The 24,940-nt window shown below is 37.0% G+C and overlaps 1 long non-coding RNA gene across 2 annotated transcripts in view; it reads left to right on the plus strand.

The window, feature by feature from the left end:
• Positions 1-24,654, plus strand: part of LOC127536121 (uncharacterized) — a 141,244-nt gene extending 116,590 nt beyond the window's left edge. Inside the window, exons 1-5 of one of the 2 annotated variants that reach the window (XR_007945101.1) lie at positions 18,684-18,792; positions 20,834-20,876; positions 21,446-21,501; positions 21,597-21,976; positions 22,083-24,654. This is a non-coding gene — a long non-coding RNA (uncharacterized LOC127536121). Of the gene's footprint in view, positions 1-18,683; positions 18,793-20,833; positions 20,877-21,445; positions 21,502-21,596; positions 21,977-22,082 lie in introns of those variants that run through there. The other variant, XR_007945102.1, reaches the window with a different exon arrangement.
• The last annotated feature ends 286 nt before the right edge of the window (positions 24,655-24,940 follow it).

The raw sequence follows: 24,940 nt of genomic DNA on the forward strand, positions 1-24,940 counted from the left end.
GCCGATGGACAGCTTAAATCGTCATGAATCCGCCGGTATAAACCACTTTCAGATGTGATTACCACAGCGGGTTTCGCTCGTGGTGAGCGGCACGAAAAACGACATCGTGTTGGTGTGCACGAAACCGAAACAAAAACTGACGTGACAGTTTCACGAATCCCCGTGAGACCGGGCTGACTTAGCATGTTGTCATCAAGGGGGCCACCTCCAAGCAGCTGATGAAGCCTGGAGACAAGAGAGACTTGTTGTCATACTGGATATTCAGCAATCTAGTATGAAACACAAAACTGAATCTTCCATTCATCCATCCATCATCTATGCACCGCCTAATCCTCATTTGGGTCACAGAGGGGGCTAAAGTCAATCCCAGTTGACTTCAGCCTATCTTATGCTTACCATGTCCACAAGGTCCATGCGGCTCCGTGCAGACATATTACGTCATTTTAGCAGCCATGCCTCCTCGAGAGCACCGTGACAACCAGGTTATGAACAATTCATGTGTGAAATAAAAACTAACTGCTGAAATGCAACTATTCTGTAAAATGCCATGTTGTAAGTGGGGTAAACAATGGCAAACTTCTTCTACTTCAGTTTAATACTAGAGTAGACTAGGTAGACGTGTTTGCAGTACACTGCCCAATGCAGTTTGGGAGCAGATGCCACGCGGACTATAAAGTCACACACGGTGTGACAAACAACCACGATCACATTCACACCTATGGAAAGTTGTCTTGACAAAGTTTAACTCAAAGATTGAACTTCTCACCAAGCATAAAAAATACCCACCTCCGTTTCTCTTTGCCAAGTAGGAGGTTCTGCAGGAGTGTGGACTTCTTTGCTTTCACCCATTTCTGATGCTCTTGGTCCAACCTCCTGCCCACAGGACCTTTCCTCACCTCAGCCCAGTCCTCCTCAGTCTACACATATATATATCAGAAAAATGTTGTCAAGGACCATTTGTCAGGATAATCAATCATAAATAATCTTGTTGCTTGTTCCCAGTAAATGACTGTAACTTCTCACCATATCTTTGAAAGCCTCTCCCTTGTAAAAGGTCTTAGATGAGGGAAAATCTATTCCATCAGAACATAGCTGATCAAGGCTTGAAGCCACCAGATGCAGCTCCTCTCCATCGTAGATGTAAATGTTTTTGTCCTCACATGTCATCAGGACAAGCTGGTCACATGGATTTGATGAGAACATCACTACACCTACAACCTGCATGTTCACTATGTCTGGAAGGTAGAACTTTCCCCACCCGTTCACCTCATCATCCTCATCACTGTTAATTGTGTCCTCCAGGGGACCTACTCTCAGTGCGGCACCAACTGGATTCTGTAAGACGAACCTCTTGTGTTTGTGTGTGGACATCCACTCTGACACTGATACCAGGTATTCTGCACCTGTAACATATGGTGGACGTGAAGATTTGATGAAAGATGGAAATTACATCAACAGTTCTTTTTTAAACAGCCAGTAAACGATGTGTGAAGTCTACCTATTTTTCTGCTGCATGATGGTGAATCAGACACAGCAAAAAGCTGACCTGTGGAACTGAAAGAGAGAAAAGACAATATTAATGGACTTTACTAAAACAGATTTCACTTCTTGTTATGGAGCAGGTCAGAGGATCAAACACAGGACAACACACAGCTAACCAATACTTTAAGACAACAATAATTTATTTACAATATTATATTTACACAGATACACAAATAATTAAAGGAAAGATGATGATCACTGAAGGGCAGAAACTAGACAGACAATACTGAGGGACAACAACGACTGATTAGAGCTGGGGGTGATGGACATGACACTTCTTTATCTGTGTTTATGTATTTTACCCTCTGATCAATCTGTCTCAATGTACAAGGCTTAGTAGTTCAGTTCTCAAAAAAATTTCACACTTCAAGCCGTGCAACAAAATTCCACCCACTTCCATTGTACTGGGTGAGGCTACATGTTCAGTTTAGTAGAGAAATCTCAAAACTTTACAACACAATGAAATTATTTACATCACTCATACCAGCGAAGGGAGTGCTGTTACATGTGATAACTTGTTTAAACCAGTCTGAGCAGAATTTTTTTTTTTAAAGAAACAACAGGTTCTTACAGTTTGCGCTTTACTGCACTCTTCTCCATTCTGTCTCTGTCACCTATAAAACAACATGACAGTTTTGTTAAAAACTGTGGAGGAAAACATTCAGACACTTTATTGGACTACATACTGCATCAATACTACTAGAACTTTTTAAACACAGTACACTGCATTAACAGAAACTAACCTGACAAATTATAGTTGTGATCCATTAAGAGTCTCCTGGTGGATTGTGGGTAAAATGTGGGCTACAGAGTTGCAGTTCAGTTCTGACACCAGCGAACATTTATTTCTTGTCATATTTATCTCTTTTTCCATTATTGTTTTTTCTATTTTGTGTAAATAACAGCAAAATATAATAAAATATGCTATAACATTTTCATTTGAATCATAGCACATAAACATGATGCATTTCATAAAATCTATCCAGTTTACTAAAGTGGAAAGGAGAATTGATCCCTTAAAATGGAATTCTAATGTTGCAATAAAAACATCTGGAAGACTACTTAAAAAATAATCAATTAAAATTAAAGATTGACTGTTGATTTCATTGCTCAGTTTATAACTGACATCTATCAGCTGTCAACTTTTCATAGACTGAAATTAACACTGACATGGGTTAGTGTTTTTTGTTTGTTTGTTTGTTTGTTTGTTTAAACTTGCTTTAATGTTTGCCATGGTTGATACAAAAACACATTTATCAATTCATACACGAGGAAAGGAAAAAAGTCAACTTTAAGGATGACTGAGTTGAGAGATGAAGTCAGATTAGCAACAGAACAAAAAAATTTTTTTGAAATAAATTTAAAAAATCACAATACATTTCATTATATTTACATGTCTCGCTTTTTAAAACAAATTGTCTTAATTAAACTGATGCTCTACATTTACTTATATAAGTAATTAAAGAGTCTGACTACTTCTTATTGAATAATCAAAACACATGCCATTTACATATAGAATTCATTTACACATGTAAGACGTTTTTTTTTATTAATCTTTTTTTCCAGGAAATGCAACAGTAGATACATATAGAAACATAGTGATATACATGTTTTATACATCCCACTCTTTTTTTTTCTTTCCAACTCAAAACAACACCAAACCCACACAAGGGGGATCAAAAACATGAACAGTAGAACATAGTCCCTGTACAATTAAATAAAATTAAAATGTAACAAATATGCAATGTGAGCAGTATTGGTAGCAACATATATAAAATAAAAAATAAAAATAAAATGAGATTTAACAATAATAGTAATAATAATAATAAATAAATAAAAATAAATAAAAATATATAAACAGAATAAACCTACATAAAAAAAGGGAAAAGGGGGAAGTAGGGGGTGAGGAGAATCAATCTGGGGGTAAAGTTTGCATTGATTTGAAATAATCTATGAAGGATTTCCATTTATGAACAAATTTAGAGGAACGACCTCTTACAGAGAGCCTTATTTTTTCCAATTTAAGGCAGAACATAACATCCTGAAGCCAGAGGGAGATGGATGGAGGTTTGGGGGATTTCCATGATAGAAGGATTCGACGTCTTGCTAAAAGAGACGTAAAGGCTAATACGTCTGACTGAGTATGATTAATATGTGAGGAGTCAACAGAGAGCCCAAATATCGCCATGAAGGGACCCATAACAATATTTCTCCCCAAAGTCTTAGACATAATCGTAGCATAATCACTCCAAAATTTCTGTAACCTAGGACAAGAGAAAATCATATGGCTTAAATTACATGGAGAACCATGGCATCTTTCGCACAGGTCTGCAACATTGGAATAGATTTCAGATACCGGTAATCGAGATTTTGATAAATGGGCTTTGTGTACCACTTTGAACTGGATGAGTTCTAAAGTAGCACAAGGTGTGCTAGACCGTATGCTAAGGACAGCTTTGTCCCACAACTCATTAGTGAGATCTAAACCCAACTCTTGCGACCAACCAGCTTGTGCTTTAACAGCCACACCACCATCAAATGTCATCAATTGTGCATATATCTTCGATATAAGAGATTTTTGATCAAGTTTCAAAGTTAGAAGATCATCCCATGGCTGGTTAGCAGGAAGATAAGGGAAGCTTGGAAACAAAGTAGAAGCACAATGACGGAGTTGGAAATAACGAAACAAGTGGGAAGTAGGTAAAGTGAAGTCTGACCTCAGATCTGAAAATGTATGTAAGACGTTTTTAGATTAATTCTGATCATCATAGTACACAACAATATACTTACACACATAATGACTTAGATACGAAATTTATTCTAATTATTGTTTACCATTATATATTACAACAATGTTTTCATGGAAATATTTTCAAATAGCATCATTTCAATATCACCCGAGTTTCTATAGATCAAATGTATGTAAATGCTAACTTTAAGTCTAGAAGTTATTTAGACCTAACACTGCAGTCTGATGTTTGTCTCACATCACAGACTTTAGTGGAAGCTGGAAATTTGGCTCAAGACCTTCAAAGATGTTCAAATTATTATTTGAAATATTGGAAAACAAATTTCAATGAGAGTGTGGAACCTGAAGCGTCCGACAACTGAATCCTTTATTTTGATCCTTCTGTTTGTGGAGTTTTCGTTTCCTCTTAAATCAGAGTAACTAGTTTTCAATTGACGTCTTGAATGTTACTAAATAGTTTTGATAACAGTCACAGAGAACTTCCGCAGTTTGATTGATGTTGTTGTTCCCAGTCTGTGGTTGCTCCACCACCTGGATACTCCCTGTGACGGTGCTCAGCAGCGTGACCAAAAAAAAAGAAAAGAATTTACTTCCTCTAGTCTTCAGACATGATTCATGAACGAGGTATTTCAAACTGTGCTGCCTTGCTAGTTTCACTGTATGTCTCCTGATTTACTTTAAGTTCTAAGCACAGTATGAAAAATACTACAGTGTTTGTATGAATTTTGCTCATGAAACTGATGCAACAACTGGTTAAAGTAAAAATGTAGCGAAATTCATTTTCTGAAACGGTTTTAAGTTCTTACTTGTACCTAGCCATTAAAACAAAACAAAACTTAAGTAGTTAAACTTTTGCAAGCTTCTGGTTTCCAAATAAGTTCTAATAATTATTATAAAAAGAATTAAACTATCCTTATAGTTGAGTCAACTGTTTAAAATAAAGTACATATATTGCTATTAATCCATCAGTAAAGGTTTTTAATATGTATTTACCACTGTTTTTAACAAGATAAATGTCGTTTTGTATGTGACAAAGAAACACAAGTATCTACCTTACAACAACTTGTCAGAACAAGTTTCCAGGTTTGTTCACTTATGTTTACTGCTGAGTCATGCAACTGGTTTAGTCATGTGGCAAGGTTTCAAAATATCTCACTCTGAACACGTAGCACCACCCCAGTGCAGTGAAGGAGACTGGAAATATGTTTTATGTAAAATAAATATGTTGAAGCACAGATGATTTTGGAAAAATGTTTAGTCAGGATTTGTGTCAGAGGAAACTTGAAATTTGAGTAATAATATCCATAATGTTAACTGTCCCTGTAGTTGTCTATGTACATCATATGATTGGTAAAATTAACTGAAAAATACCAAACTGAGGCATATCAGGGTACGACTTCTTTACTCAAAGATTGATATTTTCAAATAGCTTCAATTTTACAACAGCATCATAGAATTCCGAGAAATAATTTCTGACTTTTTGTGTATCTGTACCACAACAGGATTTTCAGTGGCCCCATCTTGTTCTATGAAATGTTTCTGTGGGCCCCCGCTGCAAATATGAGATTTAGAAGGACTGATTTATTGAACTGAATGAGAGAAAATCAACACTGAGGAAATGTAACAGGGCTTGAGCAATGCTGACGGTGTTTACCTCCATGTTGTAAGTTTGCAGGTGATTCCAACAGTATGTGCCTGCAGAGCAGAAAGCTGCACCGACCTTACGGCCACACATTTAAAGCATCTTTATAGACAGTTACCACAATAGATAATCACTAAAGTGCACAATTTATGACTTAAACGCACAACATATGGTTTTATAGGATGATTTCACTCAAAATGTACTGAGAATTTAAGAGGTATATTCAAGGAGTATTTCACCTTTATTTTGGCCCCGGTAAGTTTGTCTACAGAAGCTGAACTTTCAGGACCCCATCAAGTATTCTACACAAAGCACTACTTCATATCCTACCTAAGATTTTAAAGGTTTAATTCACTCAAATAGTACTCATTACAATATCATAAGTTGGTTGCTGAGAGCATTTGGATAATTTGTGTAATTATCAGATAAAATAAAAATGGAATCATCTGTAATGGCCTTTGTGGTGTTGAGATCTCAAACAGGACAGTCTGAAAGGACTTCCACAGCAAAATCTCTGATCTGTTACCTCCTGATAGACACAGAGACAGACATTAACATGCATAAGCAGATAAAGCACTGATCTATCTGATAAATGACACATATTTCACTTTTTTAACTTTGTAAAATATATTTTATTTTTGACATTTCATGCCACTATACTCCTGTCTGAAGTGAGCACCACCTCTTTATTTTTTCAACTCTTTTTCCAGTCTGCTACAAAATTCTTTCACTTCACTGAAATATTAGACAGACAACATTATCACTGCAGGGTTGACAGAAATAAAAATGTACATTCACTAACACTGGTACTCCTTAATTAAGGTGACAACTACTTCTATTGGTAAATATAAGCATTTTAGGACATTGCGTAATTTTTTAAAAATACATCTTTTACTTTCACCTTTGATGGTAAACCGGACCACAGACCTGCTCAGCCTCCTGTAAGGACAGATTTTACTGAACAGACAGACCATATATGATGAGATACCAACAGAAAATGGTTCATTTCTAAACAATGTTATTTATATATACCATTTTACAGCAGAACAAGCCATGCTAGACAGGTACATACACAAGTAGTGTCATGAAAGGTGCTATTCATACAGAAACAATTATTTTCTGGAATTCAGGTATTCTTTTAAAACGCAGCCACAAAATGTTATGTCCACTTGGTATAAAATTATAATTATGTTATGATTAAATGCTCTTTATAATTCCAAATTATCGTATAACTGTGTGACTGTGAACTCAAATAACCCAATGTACCCAGTAAATTTCCATGATCTAACTTTGACTATGAAAATATAACAAGTTGAAACTGGCTGCTCAGAAACTGATAATACCAGTTTAACTTGTTTATGTGCGTGCTTAAAAACTAAACTGTTTCCACCTATTGACAGTCACTCATTCAGACTCTGCTCTGTCTTGCACAAGTAAAACTTTGTCTTGACCTGAGAGACGACTCTGAGTATTTATTTGGAGAAGTCAGGATTCCACTGGAGAATTTTTCCTGACACCACTGAAAATAATATTACTAACAAAGGCCCAAAGTGAATCTTTTCTGAGTCGGTCATCAATGATGACAAAACAGGAACATTTTCAAAGCACCAATAAATGCTGCTCCGTTTCCTTTGACTGGACAATAAAGTCCAGCAGTCAGTGACAGTCTGCATGTGGAGAGGAACTTCCTGGGTAACGTCTCTCTGTAAACTGGTTTAAAGGTTCCCTGGAGCAAGCTTCTGGCTTCATCAGTCCAAACCTGTTGTCATGCCTTTCAAACAGCAAAATTCAATAAAATATTGAATGGGAAAAAGCTAATACATTGATGAACAAACTGACATGCATAAATACTCTCAACAAAGACTGCCATCTACTGCCTGATGAATTTAGTTTCCAGATGTTCTCTTGACATGGTCCTGATAGTGTGTTACTAGTTTGAGGGATCAATTTGCCGTTCCACTTTACTAGATAGATTTTATGAAATTGCGTTATATTTATGCACTATGGTTCAAAGGGAAATTTTATAGCATATTTGATTGTATTTTTGCAGTTACTTACACAAAACAGAAACAATCATGGAAAAAGAGATGAATATGACAAGTAATAAATGTTAACTTGTCAGAACTGAACTGCAACTCTGCAGCCCACATTTTACCCACAATCCACCAGGACACTCTTGATGGACCATACAGATATAATTTGTCAGGTTAGTTTCTGCTAATGCAGTGTACTGTGTTGAAAAAGTCATTGTAGTATCAGCGCAGTATGCAGTCCAATAAAGTGTCTGAACGTTTTCCTCCACAGTTTTTAACAAAACTAATGTCATGTTGTTTTATAGGTGACAGAGACAGAATGGAGAAGAGAGCAGTAAAGCGCAAACTGTAAGAACCTGTTTTTTCTTTTTTTTAAAAATTCTGCTCAGACTGGTTTAAACAAGTTATCACATGTACACACGTGGACAAAATTGTTGGTGCCCCTCAGTTAAAGAAGGAAAAACCCACAATTCTCACTGAAATCACTTGAAACTCACAAAAGTAACAATAAATAAAAATTTATTGAAAATTAAATAAACAAAATCAGCCATCACTTTTGAATTGTTGATTAACATAATTATTTAAAAAAACAAACTAATGAAATAGGGCTGGACAAAAATGATGGTACCCATAACTTAATATTTTGTTGCACAACCTTTTGAGGCAATCACTGCAATTAAACGATTTCTGTATTTGTCAATGAGCGTTCTGCAGCTGTCAACAGGTATTTTGGCCCACTCTTCATGAGCAAACAGCTCCAGTTGTCTCAGGTTTGATGGGTGTCTTCTCCAAATGGCATGTTTCAGCTCCTTCCACATATGTTCAATGGGATTCAGATCTGGGCTCATAGAAGGCCACTTTAGAATAGTCCAACGCTTTTCTCTCAGCCATTCTTGGGTGTTTTTGGCTGTGTGTTTTGGATCGTTGTCCTGTTGGAAGACCCATGACCTGCGACTGAGACCAAGCTTTCTGACACTAGGCAGCACATTTCTCTCCAGAATGCCTTGATAGTCTTCAGATTTCATCGTACCTTGCACACTTTCAAGACACCCTGTGCCAGATGCAGCAAAGCAGCCCCAAAACATTACTGAGCCTCCTCCATGTTTCACCGTAGGGACAGTGTTCTTTTCTTCGTATGCTTGGTTTTTGAGTCTATGAACATAGAGTTGATGTGCCTTACCAAAAAGCTCCAGTTTGGTCTCATCTGTCCAAAGGACATTCTCCCAGAAGCTTTGTGGCTTGTCAACATGCATTTTTGCAAATTCCAGTCTCGCTTTTTTATGAGTTTTTTTTCAGCAGTGGTGTCCTCCTTGGTCGTCTCCCATGAAGTCCACTTTGGCTCAAACAACGACGAATGGTGCGATCTGACACTGATGTACCTTGGCCTTGGAGTTCACCTTTAATTTCTTTGGAGGTTGCTCTGGGCTCTTTGGGTACAATTCCAACGATCCGTCTCTTCAATTTGTCATCAATTTTCCTCTTGCAGCCACGTCCAGGGAGGTTGGCTACTGTCCCGTGGGTCTTGAACTTCTGAATAATATGAGCCACTGTTGTCACAGGAACTTCAAGCTGCTTAGAGATGGTCTTATAGCCTTTACCTTTAAGATGTTTGTCTATAATTTTTTTTCGGATGTCCTGGGACAATTCTCTCCTTCGCTTTCTGTTGTCCATGTTCAGTGTGGTACACACCTTTTCACCAAACAGCAGGGTGACTACTTGTCTCCCTTTAAATAGGCAGACTGACTGATTATGAGTTTGGAAACACCTGTGATGTCAATTAAATGACACACCTGAGTTAATCATGTCACTCTGGTCAAATAGTTTTCAATCTTTTATAGAGGTACCATCATTTTTGTCCAGGCCTGTTTCATTAGTTTGTTTTTTTAAATAATTATGTTAATCAACAATTCAAAAGTAATGGCTGTTTTTGATTATTTAATTTTCAATAAATTTTTATTTATTGTTACTTTTGTGAGTTTCAAGTGATTTCAGTGAGAATTGTGGGTTTTTCCTTCTTTAACTGAGGGGTACCAACAATTTTGTCCACGTGTGTAACAGCACTCCCTTCGTTGGTATGAGTGATGTGAATAGTTTCATTGTGTTGTAAAGTTTTGAGATTTCTCTACTAAACTGAACATGTAGCCTCACCCAGTACAATTAAATGGGTGGAATTTGTCGCACTGCTGAAAGTGTGATCATTTTTTGAGGACTGAACCACTAAGCCTAGTACATTGAGACAGATTGATCAGAGGGTAAAACATACAAACATAAATAAAGAAGTGTCATACCCATCAGTCCCACTCCCACTTCTTGTCAGTAGTTGTTGCCCTTCTTGTCTAGTTTCTACCCTTTAGGGACCGTCATATTTTATTGACCTTTAATCATTTCCTTGTGTATCTGTGTAAATATAAGATTGTATATAAATTATTGTTGTCTTAAATTATTGGTTAGCTATGTTTTGTCATCCTGTGTTTGCTCCTCTGACCTGCTCTGTAACAAGAGCTGAAATCTGTTTTAGTAAAGTCCATTAAAATAGCCTTTTCTATCTTTCAGTTCCTCGGGTCAGCCTTTGCCTGATGTACCATCATGCAACAGAAAAAATGGTAGACGTCACACATCTTTTACATACAGTTGAAATGCAACACAAAGTGCTTTACAACAGTTAAAAACATAAAAAAACAAGAAAACCCATCCTTCCCTCCCTCCATGTATACATATATGGACCATAGACTGTATATAAAGATATATACAGTCTATAATATGGAGACAACTACACATGCACACACATGCACGCCCACACACACACAGACACACGCACACGTGAGCACAACGTTGTGTAGACAAACAAGAAGTTCGGCATCACAAAAATAGCAGCAGAAGAAGAAACGCTGAACAAAATAAAGACGGAACAGACCACAAGGTGGCACTGCAGGACTACAATGTCTTCTTAATACATAAACAACACTGTGCAGGACAATAATAATACAGTTTATCAGACATTTACAATCACCATTGGTTGTTGATGGTCAGTTTATAATTTGACTAGATTTATAATACTGTATACTGTGTATGTAATAACGTGTCAATAATTCTTATAGTGTGTAGTTTTAGTTTTAATAACAATGCACATACTGTTCGAGACCTTGTCTTTTTTATTTATTATTGCTTGCCAAAGGTTTATTATATTTTAATATAGCACTATGAGCTGTGATGTTTTACGCAATGTAGTATAGGCAAAGGGGCAGTCAGGGCTGCTTCATTACAAAATTTCTGTCATATCAGAATCAGAAATACTTTATTGATCCCCAAGGGAAAATTGCTTGTGTTACAGCTGCTTCTATTCAAAAATGTTAAAATATATTCAGAAGTTCAAAATACAAGAATTAGTTAGTGTCAAATATAAACAGAGGTTAAAAAAAAAGAGCCAAAAGTATTAAAGAATAAAATTTAACTTTCTACTAGGATATATATGTATATACAGTGTAAAATGACAAATTATGCATTATTGCTCAGAATTAAATGTTACACATTGCACATTATTTGCACAGTTCAAATGAATGAATTATAACATTTAAAAAAATATATTAACCAGGAATATGCAACAGTGGACCTGTTTAGATGTGTATCAAAACCAAGAACATCAATTCTAATCGTGTGATGACCCAAGATAGACCTTTTCATTTAAAGACAGACTGATCATTTCAATGCTTTATGATACTGAAGGTGTTTCAAAAACTAAAAAGAAATAAGGACATACACCCAGCTCAGGACAACAAACAGAACACTGCACCAATATTTCTGGGTGCCATACTGTACATACCTGGACAACATTTAGTAGTATTAAAATAGTAAGGCTCTGACATTAATCTGCCATTCTTAATCAAACACGTGAAAGTTGGTATGTAATGTTGGAGCTGTATGTGCTACTCTGTAGACTAAAGCTGTGCAAACTGAAGCTTTTATCCTCTGCAATTTCTCTGCATTGTGGACTCATCTATTTCCTAAAAGGTTGAGAAAAATTTCATCTGCATTGTATATCTTTACAATGTTCATAAATTGTATTTCCACGTAGGTCATCTTCCCCTCTGAGAAGAGGGCTCTCTTCTTAGATTCATTTGGGGAATCCCTCACCCAAATGAAGTCATGCCACGCAGTAACAAGGTAAATAATGCTACTTTAAAAAAAAAATCTTAGTACTTTGCATAGCACATATTCCAAACTGAATTTAAAACACGCTAAATATTGTTGTTGTTTTTTATTTTTAGAGCATTCCTAAGAGGCAACAGATGCGGTATATCCAGAGCGGCTGTGAGCACTCTACCCCACCCAATCCAAAAGGATTGTACATCATGTGGGATCTTCACCCTCAAGTTAAGTGTTACATTAGTTCTTGGACAATGCTCCTAAATCAGTCATTAATATTATGTGTTTTTGGGAAAGCAGTCGTTAGCATGAATTATAATGATTTCAACTGTTAAAATCAACTAACATTTATGCCTATGTGAACTCTCTGTACTACTACATCTTTTATGCCGTCTATAAACAATGATAAATACATTACTTTTTAAAAATAATTTGCTAATTTCTATTTTCAGTTTGCTGGGAGCATCATTAAGGGCGAGAATGAAATTAAATTCAAAATGTCAGCTGAGGACCTGGAAAGGCATCGTTTTGAGATTGCTAAAACGCTGCTATTAAGGACCGATATGTTCATGGTTATTTTTGGAAATCCTCAAATTTTCATATGAATTTGTTGTGAGTGAAGTAAAGTGAGCCATTTGAAAAGCTGATACAGAATAAAATCATAGGTAATCTCTTGAAATGTTACTGATGAAATGCTTGTTAAATGTTTCAGTAAAATTTAACAATATTCAGTGTTACTGAGATGTGTGTGTGTGTGTGTGTGTGTGTGTGTGTGTGTGTGTGTGTGTGTGTGTGTGTGTGTGTGTGTGTGTGTGTGTGTGTGTGTGTGTGTGTGTGGTCAGGTGCTGGCTATACTTGTGGGGACCAAATGTCCCCACAACTGTAGGAAAACCGAAAACAATGTTACTTGTGGGGACCTCATTTCGCTCCCCACAAGTTTAAACAGTGTTTTCTTGGCCATGTTGTTGTTACTGAAAAAGTTAAAGTGCAAAAACGTTTCTTTAGGGTTAGCCATTGTTTTGGTCTGGGTTAAGGTTAGGGTGAGGGTTAGATATGAATGGGAGTCAATGGTATGTCCCCACAATGACAAAAAACGACATAGATGGTGATGTGTGTGTGTGTGTGTGTGTGTGTGTGTGTGTGTGTGTGTGTGTGTGTGTGTGTGTGTGTGTGTGTGTGTGTGTGTGTGTGTGTGTTGTGTAAATAGTTTATAAAGAATTATGTTTGACTTCATTGTCATACAAGAAAAACAGAACTTTCACTAAGATGGCATCCTTTCATTTGGAGTGTGATTGGTCCACTGACTTCTTTCTTTTGTCATATTTTCCTTTATCACCCAGATAGCATTGTGTTACATTTATTCAATTTCCAAGCAAAAAACTCAGTGTCAGCCACCATGTACACAAGACCTTATACAACAGCAGCAGAGGTGCCGATGTTCCCGTTAAAAAAAAAATCGGAGGGTGTCATGTCTTATTCCCAATATAAAGGGGAGTCAGACTTTGTTAACTGATCCAACAAAATCTGACTCCATTTTTATTATTTCATATCATACAACCTGCACAATTAACTCAACCTGTATATTTCTGTTATAGTTTCAAAACAGTCATTCTGCTCTTAATCTGCCACACTGTGATCACTTTAGCCCTTTATTTGATTATTCTGTTTTTACAGACTGTAATTTACACTGTTCTTTTTTTTAAACTTGTTGTGATTTGGTGTCTTTGCTGTTGTAGCTAATAATTTAACAGGTGTGGGATAAATAAAGTATTTCTGTTCTTTTCTATTCTTTTCTATTCTGTTGTTAACTGGTGCAATAAAATAACAACAATAATAAATGACTTTATACATAAGTACTATACTACTAAACACTTTATATATAAGTACAAAGTAAGTATTTTGGTGCCACGTCTTGCATTCTTAGGGGAGTCTGATTTTAAATAAGGAGAAAGTTTTCTCAGTCAGCAATTATTTTATTGACAACACTGATGAAATATGATAGGGTGACCATACGTCCTCTTTTGCCCGGACATGTCCTCTTTTGAGAGGCTGTCCGGCCTGTCCGGCCGGCGTTTATAAACTCCTTCAAATGTCCGGGTTTTTGATCTTGCCTCGCTTGAGCGCGTCACAGACCAGTGTATTTATCATTCACGTTGAATGTTTTTTTGGAAACACGCTCTGAGAGGCGGAGTTTGAGCCGAACCCCAGATCACAAAGCAGTACAGAGGCGCTCCACACTCACTCACTCCTCGCAGGCTGACAGGCAGGTAGGTACGCTGCGAGAGAACACTTGAACCGAAAGAAAATACCGAAACGCAAATGTCATTTCACTGATAAAATGCGAAAAAGTACCCCTGTTTTCGTCCGGGTCGTGTCAAATGGGAGGCAGAATGTACAGTCTGCAAAGCTGGGACTTATGTCTCTATAGCTAATAAGAAAAGGAAAAAGAAGGAAACTAGAAAAGCACTCGGAGAGCGCAGACCTCCGCCAGGCCATGTGTCTGTCTGTCTGTCTGTTAATGGCATAACTCAAAAAGTCATGGATTGTATTGAGTTTCAACAGTTTGTGCAGAAAGCATAACATGCATGTACAGTGTATCGCGCGAGCTGGAAGTGTGTCCTCTTTTCAGAGAAACAGAATATGGTCACCCTAAAATATGAACAACATTTGGCGATTACACCCTGTCCTGATGTCCTCCTACCAGTGAAGCTGAGAGAAGCTGGATCTCCCCCGATGGCATTTAGACACTGGTGGTGCGAATGTACGGATGAGAAGAGGAGGAGAGACCTGTCACCTCATCATATTTAACAGGAAAACATGTCTGCAATTCACTATTTAACCAGATTTAACCTCAAAAACCAGTAAAAACAACAACAACAACAAAAAAACAGTAAACGTACAACAGAAAAGCCGTTAAGTGGCCACAGAGTGAAACGTAAGTCGCACGAAGGGGAGTCAGATTCTGCTGGGGAGTAGAACAATACCACAACAGGTTCAGACATTTCAGGTGTCTCACTGGAGTGTTCAGTAACGGCGTTTGAGTTGCTGCGGGTAGGTCACTGGTCATTTTTTTTACGCATTGTTCGTTTAGAAGAGGATCCTGCTTGCATGTTAAAGGCCTGATATATCTGAAGCTACGGCGTCTAACCCACTTCTGATGTGCTCCTTCTTCCTTGTGTGTGTGTGTGTGTGTGTGCGTGCGTGCGTGTGCGTGGTACGCAGCCTTCAGGAGGTACATGGTCTGTTTTTGGGGTGAGGCATCATCTTATATATTTGCTGTACTGTTAACATGTGTCTTCTGTGTCCCTTGGGTGTTTAGTGGCCATTTGGCTCTGTTATCCTGCTGCTGCTTTGCCGTGGCTACGGTTCGCCTTGGTTGCTGCAGACTGCTGCTTCCTCCGTGTTGCCTGATTGTGGCCTGTATTGGTTTAATTTGTTTAGATTCCCTATTTCTTTGGTTTAGAAATGATTTTGTGTTCTGTATATTTTTGGTCACATATATGTTTTTCTTTGATTTTGTTATTACTTTACAGGCAACTGTTATCGCCTGTAGTTTATTCTTTGGTTCCTTTTTGATTGAGTGTTAATTGTGCTTCTTTTGTACTGGTTCAGAGGCTGAGCACCTGGATTGGTGTCTTCGGTGGCGGTGCTGCTTCCCCGTGTGGCTGGTGAACCCCTTTTTTTGGTGTGTTGCATAACCTTGCTCCAGGGAACCTTTAAACCAGTTTACAGAGAGACGTTACCCAGGAAGTTCCTCTCCACATGCAGACTGTCACTGACTGCTGGACTTTATTGTCCAGTCAAAGGAAACGGAGCAGCATTTATTGGTACTTTGAAAATGTTCCTGTTTTGTCATCATTGATGACCGACTCAGAAAAGATTCACTTTGGGCCTTTGTTAGTAATATTATTTTCAGTGGTGTCAGGAAAAATTCTCCAGTGGAATCCTGACTTCTCCAGATAAATACTCACAGTCGTCTCTCAGGTCAAGACAAAGTTTTACTTGTGCAAGACAGAGCAGAGTCTGAACGAGTGACTGTCAATAGGTGGAAACAGTTTAGTTTTTAAGCACGCACATAAACAAGTTAAACTGGTATTATCAGTTTCTGAGCAGCCAGTTTCAACTTGTTATATTTTCATAGTCAAAGTTAGATCATGGAAATTTACTGGGTACATTGGGTTATTTGAGTTCACAGTCACACAGTTATACGATAATTTGGAATTATAAAGAGCATTTAATCATAACATAATTATAATTTTATACCAAGTGGACATAACATTTTGTGGCTGCGTTTTAAAAGAATACCTGAATTCCAGAAAATAATTGTTTCTGTATGAATAGCACCTTTCATGACACTACTTGTGTATGTACCTGTCTAGCATGGCTTGTTCTGCTGTAAAATGGTATATATAAATAACATTGTTTAGAAATGAACCATTTTCTGTTGGTATCTCATCATATATGGTCTGTCTGTTCAGTAAAATCTGTCCTTACAGGAGGCTGAGCAGGTCTGTGGTCCGGTTTACCATCAAAGGTGAAAGTAAAAGATGTATTTTTAAAAATTTACACAATGTCCTAAAATGCTTTTAAGTATTTACCAATAGAAGTAGTTGTCACCTTAATTAAGGAGTACCAGTGTTAGTGAATGTACATTTTTATTTCTGTCAACCCTGCAGTGATAATGTTGTCTGTCTAATATTTCAGTGAAGTGGAAGAATTTTGTAGCAGACTGGAAAAAGAGTTGAAAAAATAAAGAGGTGGTGCTCACTTCAGACAGGAGTATAGTGGCATGAAATGTCAAAAATAAAATATATCTTACAAAGTTAAAAAAGTGAAATATGTGTCGTTTATCAGATAGATCAGTGCTTTATCTGCTTATGCATGTTAATGTCTGTCTCTGTGTCTATCAGGAGGTAACAGATCAGAGATTTTGCTGTGGAAGTCCTTTCAGACTGTCCTGTTTGAGATCTAGACACCACAAAGGCCATTACAGATGATTCCATTTTTATTTTATCTGATAATTACACAAATTATCCAAATGCTCTCAGCAACCAACTTATGATATTGTAATGAGTACTATTTGAGTGAATTAAACCTTTAAAATCTTAGGTAGGATATGAAGTAGTGCTTTGTGTAGAATACTTGATGGGGTCCTGAAAGTTCAGCCTCTGTAGACAAACTTACCGGGGCCAAAATAAAGGTGAAATACTCCTTGAATATACCTCTTAAATTCTAAGTACATTTTGAGTGAAATCATCCTATAAAACCATATGTTGTGCGTTTAAGTCATAAATTGTGCACTTTAGTGATTATCTATTGTGGTAACTGTCTATAAAGATGCTTTAAATGTGTGGCCGTAAGGTCGGTGCAGCTTCCTGCTCTGCAGACACATACTGTTGGAATCACCTGCAAACTTACAACATGGAGGTAAACACCGTCAGCATTGCTCAAGCCCTGTTACATTTCCTCAGTGTTGATTTTCTCTCATTCAGTTCAATAAATCAGTCCTTCTAAATCTCATATTTGCAGCGGGGGCCCACAGAAACATTTCATAGAACAAGATGGGGCCACTGAAAATCCTGTTGTGGTACAGATACACAAAAAGTCAGAAATTATTTCTCGGAATTCTATGATGCTGTTGTAAAATTGAAGCTATTTGAAAATATCAATCTTTGAGTAAAGAAGTCGTACCCTGATATGCCTCAGTTTGGTATTTTTCAGTTAATTTTACCAATCATATGATGTACATAGACAACTACAGGGACAGTTAACATTATGGATATTATTACTCAAATTTCAAGTTTCCTCTGACACAAATCCTGACTAAACATTTTTCCAAAATCATCTGTGCTTCAACATATTTATTTTACATAAAACATATTTCCAGTCTCCTTCACTGCACTGGGGTGGTGCTACGTGTTCAGAGTGAGATATTTCGAAACCTTGCCACATGACTAAACCAGTTGCATGACTCAGCAGTAAACATAAGTGAACAAACCTGGAAACTTGTTCTGACAAGTTGTTGTAAGGTAGATACTTGTGTTTCTTTGTCACATACAAAACTACATTTATCTTGTTAAAAACAGTAGTAAATACATATTAAAAACCTTTACTGATGGATTAATAGCAATATATGTACTTTATTTTAAACAGTTGACTCAACTATAAGGATAGTTTAATTCTTTTTATAATAATTATTAGAACTTATGTGGAAACCAGAAGCTTGCAAAAGTTTAATTACTTAAGTTTTGTTTTGTTTTAATGGCTAGGTACAAGTAAGAACTTAAAACCGTTTCAGAAAATGAATTTCGCTACATTTTTACTTTAACCAGTTGTTGCATCAGTTTCATGAGCAAAATTCATACAAACACTGTAGTATTTTTCATACTGTGCTTAGAACTTAAAGTAAATCAGGAGACATACAGTGAAACTAGCAAGGCAGCACAGTTTGAAATACCTCGTTCATGAATCATGTCTGAAGACGAGAGGAAGTAAATCCTTTTTTTTTTTTCTTTTGGTCACGCTGCTGAGCACCGTCACAGGGAGTATCCAGGTGGTGGAGCAAACACAGACTGGGAACAACAACAAGAATCAGACTGCGGAAGTTCTCTGTGAACACAGCACCGACGATCTTTCTCATGCGGAGGTAACAACGCCCTTTTGTTTCAGCTTCCCTAATAAAAGTAAGTATTTGCAGATTTTATTCAAACTTTAGAATTATTTATTAAAAATGAATTCGACTGTTATCAAAACTATTTAGTAATATATCTAGACGTCAATTGAAAACTAGTTACCCTGGTTTTAGAGGAAAGGAAAAGGAAACAAAAGGATCAGAATAAAGGATTCAGATGTCGGACGCTTCAAGGTTACACATTCTCATTGAAATTTGTTTTCCAATATTTCAAATCATAATTTAAACATCTTTGAGGGTCTTGAGCCAAATTTTCAGTTTCCACTGAAGTCTCTGATGTGAGACAAACATCAGACTGCAGTGTTAGGTCTAAATACCTTCTAGACTTAAAGTTAGTATTTAAATACATTTGATCTATAGAAACTCGGGTGATATTGAAATGATACTATTTGGAAAATATTTCCATGAAAACATTGTTGTAATATATAATGGTAAACAATAATTAGAATAAATTATGTGTCATTATGTGTGTAAGTATATTGTTGTGTACTATGATGATCAGAATTAATCTAAAAACGTCTTACATGTGTAAATGAGTTCTATATGTAAATGGCATGTGTTTTGATTATTCAATAAGAAGTAGTCGGATTCTTTAATTACTTATATAAGTAAATGTAGTGCATCATTTCAATTAAGACAATTTGTTTTAAAAAGCGAGACATGTAAATATAATGAAATGTATTGTGATTTTTTAAAATTTATTTCAATTTTTTTTTGTTCTGTTGCTAATCTGACTTCATCTCTCAACTCAGTCATCCTTAAAGTTGACTTTTTTCCTTTCCTCGTGTATGAATTGACGAATGTGGTTTTTTTAATCAACCATGGTTAAGAGTAAAGCAAGTTTAAACAAACAAAAAACACTAACCCATGTCAGTGTTAATTTCAGTCTATGAAAAGTTCAGTTGATAGATGTCAGTTATAAACTGAGCAATGAAATCAACAGTCAATCTTTAATCTTAACTGATTATTTTAAAGGCATTAGAGGAGATTTAATTTCCTACGACTTTGAAAGTAGCATGCGCATGCGCACATACAACCTCTCCCTCACCCCGCTCTAACCTCCCCCCTCTTAACATTTACGAAGAAACGCCCCCCTCCAGAAACTTGCGTAGCACTCGTGAAGTTGCCTACAGCCGCAGTATAATCAATAATCAATATTACATTTCACCTGTCCAGAAGGAATTTAGCAACCAAGGCATCTGTCTTTAGGTCCATTTGTTGCTTGAGCTGACGCCATCGCCCAAATGACTCGCCTATAATCACTTTTGTTTTTGCATTCTCGCGATCCAGTTGTCTTTTATTTTCTCTGACCTCAAAAAATGGCTTTCTTTTACGGCTGGGTCCCCCTGGGTCTTTATCTGCCATTATGTAAAAAAAGATTGCAAAAAAAGAGCAAAAGAAGTTGCCAGCTAACTACGAAGCTATACCAAAGCAACACATACAGAAAACACGTAAGTCCAAGGCGTACGAAATCTACGTAACTAGGCCTGAGCTGGAAGATTTTTGATTGACAGGAAAGGGAGCAAACCAAACGCCTCGGTCCGAGCGTGTTGATTGGCTGATGTTTTTCAGGTCCTGCCATGTCCACAGTTATTTTTTTTTAAAATTCTTTTAGAAACCATACATACAAGTCCACTAAAGGTCAGTATATTCATTTTATGTGAATCAGACAAATTAAACAACAAAAACATCCTCCATAATGCCTTTAAAGTAGTCCTCCAGATGTTTTTATTGCAACATTAGAATTCCATTTTAAGGGATCAATTCTCCGTTCCGCTTTAGTAAACTGGATAGATTTTATGAAATGCATCATTTTTTTCAGAACTGAACTGCAACTCTGTAGCCCACATTTTACCCACAATCCACCAGGAGACTCTTAATTGATCACAACTATAATTTGTCAGGTTAGTTTCTGTTAATGCAGTGTACTGTGTTTAAAATGTTCTAGTAGTATTGATGCAGTATGTAGTCCAATAAAGTGTCTGAATGTTTTCCTCCACAGTTTTTAACAAAACTGTCATGTTGTTTTATAGGTGACAGAGACAGAATGGAGAAGAGTGCAGTAAAGCGCAAACTGTAAGAACCTGTTTTTTCTTTTTTTTTAAATTCTTCTCAGACTGGTTTAAACAAGTTATCACATGTAACAGCACTCCCTTCGCTGGTATGAGTGATGTGAATAGTTTCATTGTGTTGTAAAGTTTTGAGATTTCTCTACTAAACTGAACATGTAGCCTCACCCAGTACAATGGAAGTGGGTGGAATTTTTGTTGCATGGCTTGAAGTGTGGAAATTTTTTGAGAACTGAACTACTAAGCCTTAGTACATTGAGACAGACTGATCAGAGGGTAAAATACATAAACACAGATAAAGAAGTGTCATGTCCGTCACCCCCAGCTCTAATCAGTCGTTGTTGTCCCTCAGTATTGTCTGCCTAGTTTCTGCCCTTCAGTGATCATCATCTTTCATTGACCTTTAATTATTTCTTTCTGTATCTGTGTAAATATAATATTGTAAATAAATTATTGTTGTCTTAAAGTATTGGTTAGCTGTGTGTTGTCCTGTGTTTGATCCTCTGACCTGCTCCATAACAAGAAGTGAAATCTGTTTTAGTAAAATCCATTAATATTGTCTTTTCTGTCTTTCAGTTCCACAGGTCAGCTTTTAGCTGTGTCTGATTCACCATCATGCAGCGGAAAAATAGGTAGACTTCACATATCTTTTACTGGCTGTTTAAAAAAGAACTGTTGATGTAATTTCCATCTTTCATCCAATCTTCATGTCCACCATATGTTACAGGTGTAGAATACCTGGTATCAGTGTCAGACTGGATGTCCACACACAGACACAAGAGGTTCGTCTTACAGAATCCAGTTGGTGCCGCACTGAGAGTAGGTCACCTGGAGGACACAATTTACAGTGAGAAGGATGATGAGGTGAACGGATGGGGAAAGTTCTACCTTCCAGACATAGTGAACATGCAGGTTGTAGGTGTAGTGATGTTCTCATCAAATCCATGTGACCAGCTTGTCCTGATGACATGTGAGGACGAAAACATTTACGCTTACGATGGAGAGGAGCTGCATCTGGTGGCTTCAAGCCTTGATCAGCTATGTTCTGATGGAATAGATTTTCCCTCATCTAAGACCTTTTACAAGGGAGAGGCTTTCAAAGATATGGTGAGAAGTTACAGTCATTTACTGGGAACAAGCAACAAGATTATTTATGATTGATTATCCTGACAAATGGTCCTTGACAACATTTTTCTGATATATATATGTGTAGACTGAGAAGGACTGGGCTGAGGTGAGGAAAGGTCCTGTGGGCAGGAGGTTGGACCAAGAGCATCAGAAATGGGTGAAAGCAAAGAAGTCCAGACTCCTGCAGAACCTCCTACTTGGCAAAGAGAAACAGAGGTGGGTGTTTTTTATGCTTGGTGAGAAGTTCAATCTTTGAGTTAAACTTTGTCAAGACAACTTTCCATAGGTGTGAATGTGATCGTGGTAGTTTGTCACATCTTGTGTGACTTTATAGTCTGCGTGGCATCTGCTCCCAAACTGCATTGGGCAGTGTACTGCAAACACGTCTACCTAGTCTACTCTAATACTAAACTGAAGTAGAAGAAGTTTGCCATTGTTTACCCCACTTACAACATGGCATTTTACAGAATAGTTGCATTTCAGCAGTTAGTTTTTATTTCACACATGAATTGTTCATAACCTGGTTGTCACGGTGATCTCTGTGTGATGAACGGTATAAGTGCACGTATTTCTGGACTTCAGCTACGAGTAGGTCCTGGTGCTCTGCCATGTTTTTCCACGCGCCTCTGTAAGCGTAGTTGGAAAAATGTGGAGGTGCACGACGCGGAAATTGTCTGCATGAGAAGGGCCGCTCGAGGAGGCACGGACCGTGTGGACACGGTAAGCATAAAACAGGCTTAAGTCAACTGGGATTGACTTTAGCCCCCTCTGTGACCCAAATGAGGATTAGGCGGTGCATTGATGATGGATGGATGAATGGAAGATTCAGTTTGGTGTTTCATACTAGATTGCTAAATATCCAGTATGACATCAAGTCTCTCTTGTCTCCAGGCTTCATCAGCTGCGTGGAGGTGGGCCCCTTGATGACAACATGCTAAGTACACTGCAAAGTACACACCAGTCTGCTCATACAGAATATATGCTAACTCCACAAAGAAAGTTACCAGACTCCAGTTCAAACCCAGGAGCCGTGATACAACAGCACCAATTACTGCAGAACTGTGCAGCCTGCCGGACAGGGCCATGCAGAGACCTTTCCAGGGGCAGGTGCTCAGAGTTAAAGGGGGCACATGGAACGTACCTCACAATATAACAACAAGGGTGAAAGTAAGCCAGAATGGTCTGGTACTGCATTCCGGTCTGGAACTTGACAGGAGCTGGTGAGACCTGATCAAACATGTAACATGCAAGTGTGAAAGACCCCGAAGCCCAGAACAGCTAACACGGCAGTTTATCTATATTTTACACACTCATGTAATGGTAATGAAGTCACATAGATACAGTAAATGTAGTAACTCTGAGATTTAAAAAATCATGGTAGAAAAAGACATCAGAGCATTCAAAAACAGGAATTTTTGTGATTTACAAAAACACACCGAGTTGCTGATAGAATGGCAGGAATATAAGAAATGTTTGTGGTGGAAAACTGATCTAATGATCACTTTGGGAAGGCTCACTATAAAGAACTTATAAGGAGAGTTCTGCTTTTATTTCAGATATACTTGTTTTTTTCTTCGTTCTTCTCTCATTAATCATGTGATGATTTATCTGCTGTCCCTGAATATCAAAGTGGATATAAAGTAGTTCAAACCTGCAGCTGCAACAGGAACATGCTGCTGACACACTGATGCTTTAATATTAATCATTTAGAGATGGAATTGATTATATCAGTAAAAATATGTACTGCATAAATAAATACAAAATATGGACATATGGAGTGAATTAATAAGTAGGCTTCTTGTAAAATGTTTTGGAAACCTTTGTTTGAACTCACAACAAAGAAGAAGGGTAGAAAAAAAGCAAAACACTTTTTAATGGTTCACATTTAGGTTGTGTTGTATTTTCATTCTATGGTTATTTAAAGACATTAAGATATTGATGTTAACATTTCTTCTATAATTTCTCTCATTTAAATAAAAACGGAGAGAAACACTACAAAACAGACAAGAATTTTTTGTCAAAAGTAATAATGCGAGGAAAATAACCTCTTTGATTAAAAGAAAAGACAGGGACACTGAAGATGGGTTACCCACAGAAAATCAGAAGCTAACTACTACTACTATAACTATTTTAGGCCTCTGTGGTAAATCTTTTAGGCGATGTGTTTTGATATTTAGTTCCATTCTGAGTGTTTGCTTGTGACCTCATGTCTGTTCTTAGAGCTTTGCATTCTGGATGTTTATCAGTGTTTCAATTAAAGCAAAAAGTTTACCATATTTTCAAGTGTTATTAATTCCTACCTATTCCATTGGCCTACAGTAAAATATTAATATGTTTTTATTTGTTTGTATTTTAACTTTGTTATTTTAAAATGCATGAAGTTAGAGCGAGACAAGGGTTTTGGTAATAGTACCGGCAAGAATTTAAAACTACTTTCACCAACCCATATTCATCAACACTGAAATGTAGAAGCTGTGGTGCAATGGTGAAGTGTTAGAACTGCTGCTCTGAAGGTCAGCAGTTCAAACCCTGATGTGGCCATGATTGGGCCCTTCAAATTATTATTTTGAAGGTGAATTTAGATCACCATTAGACACTGGACTGTATAACTGTGGATGCTCTGCCTGGAGTCCTTGCTTTTAAATGTCATACCTATCCCAGACATATACTGTGTAGCCATGAATTTGCTTCATGGTGCTGATTCATAATCTTCTCTTTATTATATATAGTGCTACTAATGAAGTAAAAAATAAATAAATGATACAGAAATCATGTATTTAAATGTATTTGTGCTTTTATTCAGTTTGACTATCCACTTTGTGCAAGACAGCAAAGTTATAAAAGTTATATACTTTATATTTATGCATATTATATTTAATTTGTGTCTATATATACAAATGTTATAAACAAGTACTGATATGTTTAAATGAGAGGTTGAGAAAA

The sequence above is a fragment of the Acanthochromis polyacanthus genome, chromosome 11, assembly GCF_021347895.1.
Source record: "Acanthochromis polyacanthus isolate Apoly-LR-REF ecotype Palm Island chromosome 11, KAUST_Apoly_ChrSc, whole genome shotgun sequence".
Lineage (NCBI taxonomy): Eukaryota > Metazoa > Chordata > Actinopteri > Pomacentridae > Acanthochromis > Acanthochromis polyacanthus.